Source organism: Tyto alba, unplaced genomic scaffold (genome assembly GCF_018691265.1).
Source record: "Tyto alba isolate M040663 unplaced genomic scaffold, T.alba_DEE_v4.0 Super-Scaffold_13, whole genome shotgun sequence".
Taxonomy (NCBI): Eukaryota; Metazoa; Chordata; class Aves; order Strigiformes; family Tytonidae; genus Tyto; species Tyto alba.
The window spans coordinates 16,783,495-16,793,384 of record NW_024881275.1 but is presented as its reverse complement, the minus strand read 5'-3'; the positions used below and the strand labels follow the sequence as shown (position 1 = coordinate 16,793,384).

Here is a 9,890-nt window from a genome sequence, read left to right as displayed (position 1 = left end):
CTCTGCAGCTGCTCCCTGGGAGCCGCCCCCCAGCCAGGTGAGAGGTGCACAAGTACCACGAATGTGCCCACATCAGTGTAGCTCCTGCAACACAGAGCAGCCACAAAAAGTGCCGGTTCCGCTCTTCCCAGCAGCTTGCTGCAGGTTGCAATGCTGTGTGTGGTTGCTGGCTAGCCGTGGGCCCACGCTGGTGTGGGATGGTGCTGCCCTCAGTCTCCCACCCCCCCACAACGAACTCTGCTGTCTGCGGTGGTAGCTTTCCACTTTTCATTAATTTGCGCAGGCTGGGAAGAGGTGTCCAGAGGTGACACCGGCCTGCCTCTGGCCTGATTTCTGGCACTTGAGGATGTGGGATGGCAGAGTTACAGGGCTGTTGTGGTTTAACCCCAGCAGGAAACTACACACCACACGCTCACTCCTCCTCCCCCCTCCCAGTGGGATGAGGAGGAAAATTGGAAAAAAAAAAAAAAAAGTAAAACTTGTTTGTTGAGATAAGAATGGTTTAAAAAGTAAAATGTAATAATAATAATAATACAATAATTATCGTAATGAAAAGCAGTATTAAAAAAAAAAGAGAAATAAAACCTAAGAAAATACAAGTGATGCACAGCGCAGTTGCTCACCACCCGCTGACCGATGCCCGAGCAGCAATCCCACCCTCCAGCTAACTCCCCCCGGTCTGTATTCAGCGCATGAAGTCCTGTGGTACGGAACACCCCTTTGGCTAGTTCGGGACAGCTCTCCTGGCCCCGGCGGAGCAAACACCGCTCCCCCCGCCCCGGCTTCCCCCCCCACCCCCCCGGCAGACCGCGGCCAGGGGCTGGGCACAGCCCGCGCTGCCGGACCCCGCCTCGGGACGGCACCCCCGGAGCTCTGGGGGCTCAGGCGGGGCGGGGGGCGCCCGGGCAGCCCCCGAGCCCCGCCGGCACCTCCCGGCTGCGGGGCGCGGCGCGGGGGGCGGGCCGGGGCGGGGACCGCGGGCAGGCCGGGGTGGCGCGGCGAGGCGGGAGGCGAGGCTCGGCTCCCCGCCGCTCTCTCTGCGCGCTGCCGGACCCCCGTGGCCAGCGGCAAGGTACGAGTCCGGGGATGGCGGGGGGCGGGGGGGGGGGGTGCCGTGGGGCCGGGACGTGCGTGGGCAGGGCCGGCCGTGGCACCTGCCACAGCCTGTGGCCTGCGGAGCTCGGCGGTGCCGGGGAGGGAGGGAGGGAGGGAGGGAGGGTGGGTGGGTGGGTGGGGGGGGTGCCTTCCCCACCCCGTGCGCTCGGGGTGCCGCAAACCCCCGTCGGCCCCACCCCGCTTTGTGCGGAGCCGCCGCCACCCGCGGCCGTGGGGATGCGGCGGCCGCCCGGTGCCGCGGGCCTCGGGTATCCACCCCCGGGCGTGTGCGGCGGGCAGCGGGAGAGGGAGCGGGGCTCCCCCGCTGGCCGCGGTCGGGGCAGCCGCTGGCTGGTCGCGCCCTCCCCGGTCAGAATTCTGTCTCCCCAGCAGCGCCCTGCCCTTGGGCTGTTCCTGCAGGTGACTGCAGGGGCGTGGGGGGGGGGGGTGGGGGGGTGGGGTGGAAATGTGTTTCTGTGCGGAGCGGGACAGACCGACAGCCGGCCCTCAGTAGGAGCCCGCCGTCCCGGGGGGAGTCTGCAGCGGGCCGGGCTCCGCTCTCCGGTGCGCGGCCGGTGCACGGAGCAACAGGCCCTCTTGCCGAGTTGGGGCGGGCGGGGGTCAGCATCGTGCCACCCTCCCCGGGAAGGCTGTGCCGCCTCCGGCTAGCCCTGCCTGCCGGTGCCGACGGGTGGCATGGCTTGTCGTCGGTGTAACTTTGCTTATGGTACAGGGGGAAGCCTCATCGGTGTCGCCGTGTCTGTGTGTGAGTGGGTGAATTTGTCCCCGCTGTGCTGGAGTCGTGGGGATGCGGGGTGCCTGATGTCAGGGCAGGTCGCGTCTTGCGCAGGAGCGCGATGACAGCCACATACGCGACATCTGGGCCATCCTCTCTGACAGCGATGCAAGTTCCCCCTTCAGGGCAAATCCTTGGAGGGGGGCTTACTTCCAGGCAGCACAGCTCTGGAGGACTGCTTCTTCCCGTGGGTCTGGCTTTGGTGCCACAGCTCTATCAGGGACGAAGACAGGGCCTTGCGAAGGGATATGTAATGATGACAGCACTTTGCAAACAAGTCCCCCGTGGCCTGGGGAGGGCAGCTATGTGCGGTGTCTGGCTGAACATCCATTGTTCACCCTGCAGGGAGTGGTGCCCTCCTTGTCTTGCTCTGGAGTGTGAAAAAACTGTGGAAAAACAGCCCTGCAGCATCCTGGCTGTTCCTGATCCCCCCTGTTCACTTACACCTCCTGAGAAGGCACTGTGTTTGCTGCAGTCCCTGTAAAGGGAATTTGCCTGGACAAGCTTAACCTCTTCTCGCCTCTTGGGTGCTCAAGTGAAGTGATTTCTGCAGAGGATTCGGGGAACACTTGGGTAGAGGTTGGGTGTCTGCTGCCTTTTAACCTTCGCAACACAGGCTCCCCGGTGGGTTAACAAAGGAGCAGCCTGTGTAGCCCTGCTGTTCCCTTTGTTCTCCCACTGGCTGTGCACTCTTTGGAGAGCTCTGATCTCTCCTGGTTTGATCAGAGATAGGGAGTGACTGGTGGAGACACGCAGGGAGTTCATGTTTTGGTGTGAGCATTTCAGGAAACTCTAGTGCAAAGCTATGGGAGGCAGGATATGGGGAAGCTGGTTGCTTCTTGGAGACAAGGCAAAACAGAGGTGTTTTCATCTGTGCTGATGTTGTTTGGTGAATTAGCATTATTGCAGACAAGCTATAGCTCCCATCAGTGAGAGGTATTTCAAATTCATTCAATCCATTAGGCCATAGCAACAAATCAAACCCCGTCATCTCCTTAGAGCTGCCATAGACATTCAAAATGTGAGGCCCAGGCACTTGAGACATTTGGACAAAGAGCCAGACAATTCTGCTGCCTGCACCCCAGTTCTGCCCTGACCTCCTCCTGACCTCGCTTCCTTGGGGGCAAATCTGCTCTGCGTGAGTGCTGTAGTTTTGCAAGTCTGGGTGGGAGAGGGAGACCACTGCCCTCTTGGCGCCAGCTGCATCAGCTGGGCCGGCAGCATTGCTCACCTCCGTCCCACTGATCAGCCTGGGTGCTGGCTGTCTCTGCGCAGCAGGTGGGTTTCCTGACTGCAGGTCAGGGTGTCTCCAGATGTGGCGGGATTTTTCCCCGGGTAATTTCTGCCTGTCTCTTGAGTATGTTGGTTTGTCCCCTCTGAGCAGATTTCTTTCTCAGAAAATGTCAGTAATGGATAATTTTTTGAATGTTTCTGTGTCTGCTGCATTTGTTAATAGTTGGATAATGAGTGGATTTTGGGTTGTCTGACTGTGGCAGGTTTCTGTGAGTCTCTTTCTAGGTCGGTTGGCACTGGGCAGGCTGCTGGTCTCTGGAACTGGTTTGTGGTTCCTATGCAAGGGCAGTTCTCCCTTGCCTGGGGGCTGTCTGGACTGCCAGATGGCAGAGTGCTGCGTGGACTGTGTTTTTGGGGGGGGGGGGGGGGGGTTCACTTGAGTGCAGAGCAGGCCCCTGTGCTGTGAGCTGCAGGTGCTCAGGCATGTCTTGGAGTGAGAGACAGCTGCCTCAGCGGCAAGCTAAGGTAGATTTTGCGCATGACCTTGCAGGTTCCTCATAGGTTGTGGTCAGTTTGCTGCCTCTGATGTTTTGTATTCCTTTGCCCACAGCGACTGCGCAGCATGAAGTCTTTATCCCACCCTGGTGGGCCCTGATTTCCACAGCAGGGATTTCTATGGGGAAACTGTTGGAGGGGGGGTTGTGACAGGATATGACAGAGACCTTCTGTGAATAAACAGGGTGGAGGGAGACTGTACCAGATCAGTTCCCTACCTTCTGCTCTTGGTTGGTCCAAGGGGAACTCAGCAGATTCCTGATCCTTAATGGCCAGATCCTGCCCTCCACTCTCATAAATAAACCTTCTCCAAGAAAGTTTGCTTGAAGTGTTTGCTTCAATTAAAAAAAACAAAACAAAACAAAACAACCCAAACCCACCACCTCATCCACATATTCCCATCTGCCAGTTATAAACAGCAGCAGTCTTTTTTGACAATAAAATGATAGCCACTATTAAAATTGGCTGGTGGGCTGATGTCTGGGCAGCTGCTGAGGAACTTGCTGCTAAACCTCCTGCTCAAACCCAAGGGGACCTGCGTACCCATCCCTGGTGAGGCTGGACAGCGGCTGCTCTTTGAAACATCTGGGGCTGGCCGCCTCTTGGTGCACAGGAGGACCACAGAGGGTCTGGTCTCTTGCTCCCATGGCAAGAAGACACCAGCACAATAATGCGGTGAGGTGCTTCACATGCACTGATTACCGGGCTTCCCTTAAGTGCATGTTAAGTTGCTCTGGCTGCAGAGAGATGATTGAGGCAAGCAGCCTGCAGCACATAGCAATTATGCTGATGTGCCTTCTGCCTCTCCGCGGGAGAAACAGGAAAGACCTTTAGATCATCCAGGAGGCTGTATGGGCTGAGAGGGTTTCACACTCAGAGGGTTATACTGGCTTGCAAGTAGTATCCAGACTGGCCTAGTATTTCCAGGGATTTCCCCTCTGTGGTATTACAGGCTTGCCAGCAATTCGCCATTTTGAAAATACACCCTGCAGGGCTCTATTAGGGTAATGCTGATGCTTACTATTTCCAAAGCACTTTGAAATTGACAAATAGGACTTTCTGACCCTCAGCCAAGCAAAGCCCTTTCTAAAACTTGGAGACATGCAACTGCCCATGGTAGGAGCAATGACTGTGTGCAGCTCCCAGCCCTATTCTCTCTTGCTCTGTTGACCTGCTCCCTGTTCTTTCACACAGTTTCACGTTTTCCAGAGCAGCTTGGCCTCTCTCTGCTGAGCATCCTTCTGGGCTCTGGTTTGTGTAAGGGTTTCTTTCCAGTCGGGCGAGTCGCTGTGCTCTTTATCTCCGTGCCAGGAAACACGGACATCCCTACCTGCAGAGAGGAGCTCTCTCACCCATGACTCTGCACTCTCCCTCTGTGGGACAAAAGTCACTGAGGAAAATGATAAGGAAGACAAAGCAGCAGGAACTCCCAGCATTTGTGATATTTTTATCACTGAGATTGAGACAAAGTCCATGGAAACCGATTAGATAGCTTCTAGAAAAGCACAAGAGGCCAAACTTCATCTTGTTCTTCCTCGTGCAGCTCTGGGAGCTGTGCTTAAACAGGAGAGGAAGCAACACTGGGGGAGAGCTCCTCTCAGGAAAAGGTGGCTGAGCAAGGCTCAGGGTTACACAACTAAAGTGAACAGGAGTCTTGTGGCTCCAGCTTTTACATAGAGTAGAACAGGGATGGTCAGAAAAAAAGTGCAGGCAGGAGCCAAGGCAAGTATTGGGGCTACTCCTCAGAGCAGAAATTAAGCAATCCTTGCTCTACAGACACTGTGATTTCAGAGGGCTGAAATCCTCTTTGGGAGAGTCAGAAAGCTCTGGATCCCATCCCAGGTTTTTCTGGGAACCACAGGCAGGGTGCATGGGTAGTACTCAGTAGACAAGTGCCTTTTTCTCCAACGTTGCCCTCTCCCTGCATTGGGGTGTGGACTGGTGCAGCAGGCGAGCGAGAGAGCATGTGCAAGTGTGGGACTGAGAGCAGTGGATCTCTCCTGAAGCTGCCTGTCCTACTCCAGCCTTGCCTGGGTCTTGTTTAAGCCAGGGAGCATTTGCATGTAGCGCATTCGCCTGTCTGCCAAAAGGACCCTTGAAGTGGTGGTGCCCCTGAATGCCACCCAGTGTCATTGTCACACCGTTGATCTGTACTGAATCCAACGATAGGCTTTTCACTGCCCTCTGTAGCACAGCAGTTCTTCTCCCTCCAGGTATCTCTGGCCTTTTGCTTCCAGGCTGTGGAATGTTCGGCTCTGCCAGTGCCATTCAGCTCTCAGGCACCTTCCACATGGTTACGTGTGACATAATTTAAACCCAGTTATTTAAACTAGTATTTTACAGTGTTTGCTCTGAGCAAGAATGCACATATCTTGAAAAATACAAAACACAGAACAGTGTAGCTACCATTTTGCCTGAACTGCTGGCATGGTTGCAGTGCTCCTTTCTAAGGAACCTCACATTGATTGTTATTGGGAACACTGTCTGGTAATGTGAATGATGCCAGGAAGGGGTCAACCTTTCTTGCCATGCTGTAGTTTCTTCCATTCTATCTGGCCACTAAAAGGAGCCTGTGCTGGCAACAAAATTGCAGGGTAGTAGTCACAGAGAACCCAGACAGCTCTTTAATTGCAATAGACAAATAGAAGAAGTCAGAGATTGTTTTGCTAACATCTACTTAAATGTAATTAGTTCACATTATTTTTCTCTGCCATTTTCTCTAATTTAATTTGAATACCAAAATACATACACAGAAGAACAGAAAACAAAATCAGAATAGCATTGCTCCAAGTTCCTGCTCTCATAATATTCAGCTCCTCCTATGTATAAGACACTCTTTTCCTTACAGTCAGGGAAGATCATAGTCCCTCTTCTGACCCCTCCTGCCTGTGGTCGTGGCTGTGGCTCATGTTTCTCTCTGAATTTGCAAAGGTCTTGATGTCAGTAACTGATGCCTGAAGTCTTAATTGAAAAGATTGATTTTGCCAATGATAGCCTGGCATCTGACAGCTTCCATAGAAATCAATAGGAGTTCAGTGTCTTACAGTTTTAAAAATCATGGCACTCATTTAAAGGCTTAATAGGGATTGAAGGGGTTGACTTTATGGCCTCTTGCATTAATCTGAGGCTACTGCCCCATGCCATACATTAAGCCCTGTGCAATAGCTACAGGTGTGATGCACCCTACCAGTCAAACAAAGTCTTGCAGCAGACAAACCCTCAGTGATATTTTGTAAGTAAAAGCTCAAGTGGAAAGTTGACACTTTCATCTTTCTTGGTGTCCAGGTTGTGTTTTGGTGAACTCTTGGTTCCCGTGGAATTGAAAAGATCAGAAGCCTCTTGTATCTTTAGAGGTAGTGGATTCTTCAGACTGGCTGACAAACCAGAACAAGAGCCAGAAGCTGGAAGCAGAAATTATTATTTGGAAAAATAATAAGGCACTTGTGTTTTTAGCAGCAAAGAGGCGGAATCATGGATAGAGCTTCCTGGGATGATGCATTGCTAGAAACTTGAACAGGATGATCTTCTAAATAGTGTCACTCAGTGCAGACAGCAGGGTTCTATGGAAGTAGGTGACACCTCTCAGCCTGCCATTAACTGAACAGCAGCTGTATGGCATCCTGCAGAGGTTTCTTATCCTGGCGTGTCACCCCCAAAGCATCCTGTCTCACCATGATGGAGAGCATACACTCCTCTTTCCAAGCGCTCAGCATGTTCTGCTGGGCTTTACTTTTGGTGTGCCAAGGTGGTATTCTTTTTCCCCAACATGACAGCTAACTTTCTCTCCTGAGTTTTGTTTTATGGTTACTGGAGGGATGAAAGTTTGAAGGCAGGAGTCCTCTGAGCCATGTTGGACGTTGTAGGTGGAGATGGACTTCACTGACTCTGTTGTCTGGAGATCTGGAGTGGGAGACCTAGGTGACTCATCCTCATGGAGGCAGAGTACTGTGTAGGACTGATAGCTGCTTCTGTGGCTGATGTGTATTGACTGACTGAGGTCACGGTTATTAGCCAGACAGGGGCTTATCAGGACGGTTTGCTTGCCTGTAGTATCTCCACCTTTGGAGTTGTTGTGGTTTGAGCCTGGTCGGCAGCCAACCACCCCACAGCTGATCACCCACGCTTCCCCCCCCCCCCAACCACCTGGGAATGGGGGAGGGAATTGGAGGGGTAAAGGGAGACTTGCAGATTGAGATAGGAACAGTTTAATATGGTAATAAACCGAGAACAATGACAGTAATAGAAAAATATAAATGGGCAATGCACAATGTAATTGCTCACCATCCATTTACCAACACCCAGCCCATTCCTGGCTAGCGATCCCAAAATACCAAGATCCCGTAATTGCAATCCCGGAAGCGAGAGCGCTCCTTCCCGACCACCCCTCCTCTATATAGTGAGCATGACATTCCGTGATATGGAATATTTCACTGGCCAGTTTGGGTCAGGTGCTGTGACCGTGCTCCCTCCCTGCTCCCTGTGCCCTGGCGCACGGGCAGGACATGGGGAGTCAGAGAGTCCTTGACGTCTCAGTAGTAGCTGAAAACATCAGTGTGCCATCAGCATTCTTCTCATACCAAACCCAAAGCTAAATCCAAAACACAGCACTCTTCTAGTTCCCAAAAAGGAATATTAACTCTATTTCAGCCCAGACCAGGACCCGAGATTTTCAGAATTATTGTGGACAAGGCCCTAAGAAGCCTGGCCTGACTTAGAGGTTGACCCTGCTTTAACCAGGAGTTTGGGCTATAGACCCTCAGAGGTCCCTTCCCGCCTAAATTTGCCTGTGATTCTACAATGACAGTAGAAATGAAAACCTGGTAATGATACCAGGAACCAGAGTTCCAAGGAGTTACACCAAGTAAACCCATAGCTAAAGACCACTTGGAAAGTCTGCCTTTGTCTCTATCTCCCATGCTTCTTTCCCAATGCTCATGCTGAGTATTGAACTTGCATGAATGATGAGAATCCCTAACTTTCTGCTGCAGGACACATATCTGCTTTATGGATCCATCCACTGGATGGAGGCAAAATATCAAAGGATGTCCTTTATTATATAGTGGCCATCCTTGAAGTTTCAAAAAACATTTCAATAAAGCTCGTCTTGCTATTAGCTTGGGGAATCGCTTAGTGTTGAGAGCTTGGTTTTGGTGCCCAGCCCTTTGTGGGCTGTTAGTGGAACAGGACTTAAGCTTAACTGAGAGTAGATCTGTTTGATGTGTAAAGAGGGAACTGAAGTGACAATTCCTCTACCTTCTCTTTCAATTTTGAGAAACCAGTAAAACCAGCCATTATCTTGTGTATGATTTTGTGTGTTTCAGAAGAGTTTTCCAGTGTCTTACCTATTCTTCCTTCTCTGACAGCATGACTTGCAACATGGAACTTTTCTGTGCCTTCATGATAGCTTGTGTCTTACATATTTTAAAAAATAGTGGTGTTTGTAGTCTTGTTTCCCCCTGTCTTGCAGTCAAGCTCAGTTTGTGGGGGTTTGAAAGATTAATGGCACAGACACCATAAGTGGCACCAGAAGGGTTTCACACACCTTTCTCTGTTGTGGGGTTCTGGTGCCACTGGCCACTAGCAGTACAGGCAGATGATTGCATGGTGTCTTAGTCTGTAAATCTGGTGACTTGCAAGTGTCTTGAGCTCCTGCACAAAGGCAAGTCTTCACCAGGAAATTCAGATCTTTATTTTGAGCTCTTTCTAAAAACCTTTCTGTTTCTTTACTTCCATATCTGCCTGTGTCATTGCCTGCTGTCCTTCCCGTGCCTGGAGTTCCCTGGCATCACGAAGCACCCAAGGTTGTCATGCAGGAGAGTGGTAGCACTCACCTGCAGCCCTCAAGCCTGCTCGGGGACCCCTCTGTGGGATGTTCCCACTTGCTGTCATCTCTGGCTGAGCAAGATCTGGGAGCATGGCACTGACCCTCCTCTGGCTCTGAGCAGTCTACAGAAGTTTCCTGGAGCCTGAAGACTTTCTCTGGTACTGAAAAGCAGTAGATGCAGATGCAGATGTAATTTCATGAATGCATTTAAGATATCCAGAGAAAGTTCATATTCTGTCAGGTGCCGTGTGGCCCAGTGTGTCCTACTCAGTGCTTCTCACTCTTCTTCACACACAGTCTTTGTTTTTGCTGCCTAAGTGATGGAAACTGTGGCCCAAGCTGCCTGGCCTACATGATGTCAGGAGTTCAAATGCTGCTTAAATTCAC

General features: G+C 52.0%; 1 protein-coding gene across 1 annotated transcript in view; it reads left to right on the top strand.

The window, feature by feature from the left end:
- The first annotated feature begins 1,000 nt into the window (after window positions 1-1,000).
- Window positions 1,001-9,890, top strand: part of CORO2A (coronin 2A) — a 61,850-nt gene continuing 52,960 nt past the window's right edge. The window contains exon 1 of the mRNA XM_042788086.1: window positions 1,001-1,072. The gene's annotated coding sequence lies outside the window, so the exon portion shown is untranslated. The remainder of the gene's footprint in view (window positions 1,073-9,890) is intronic.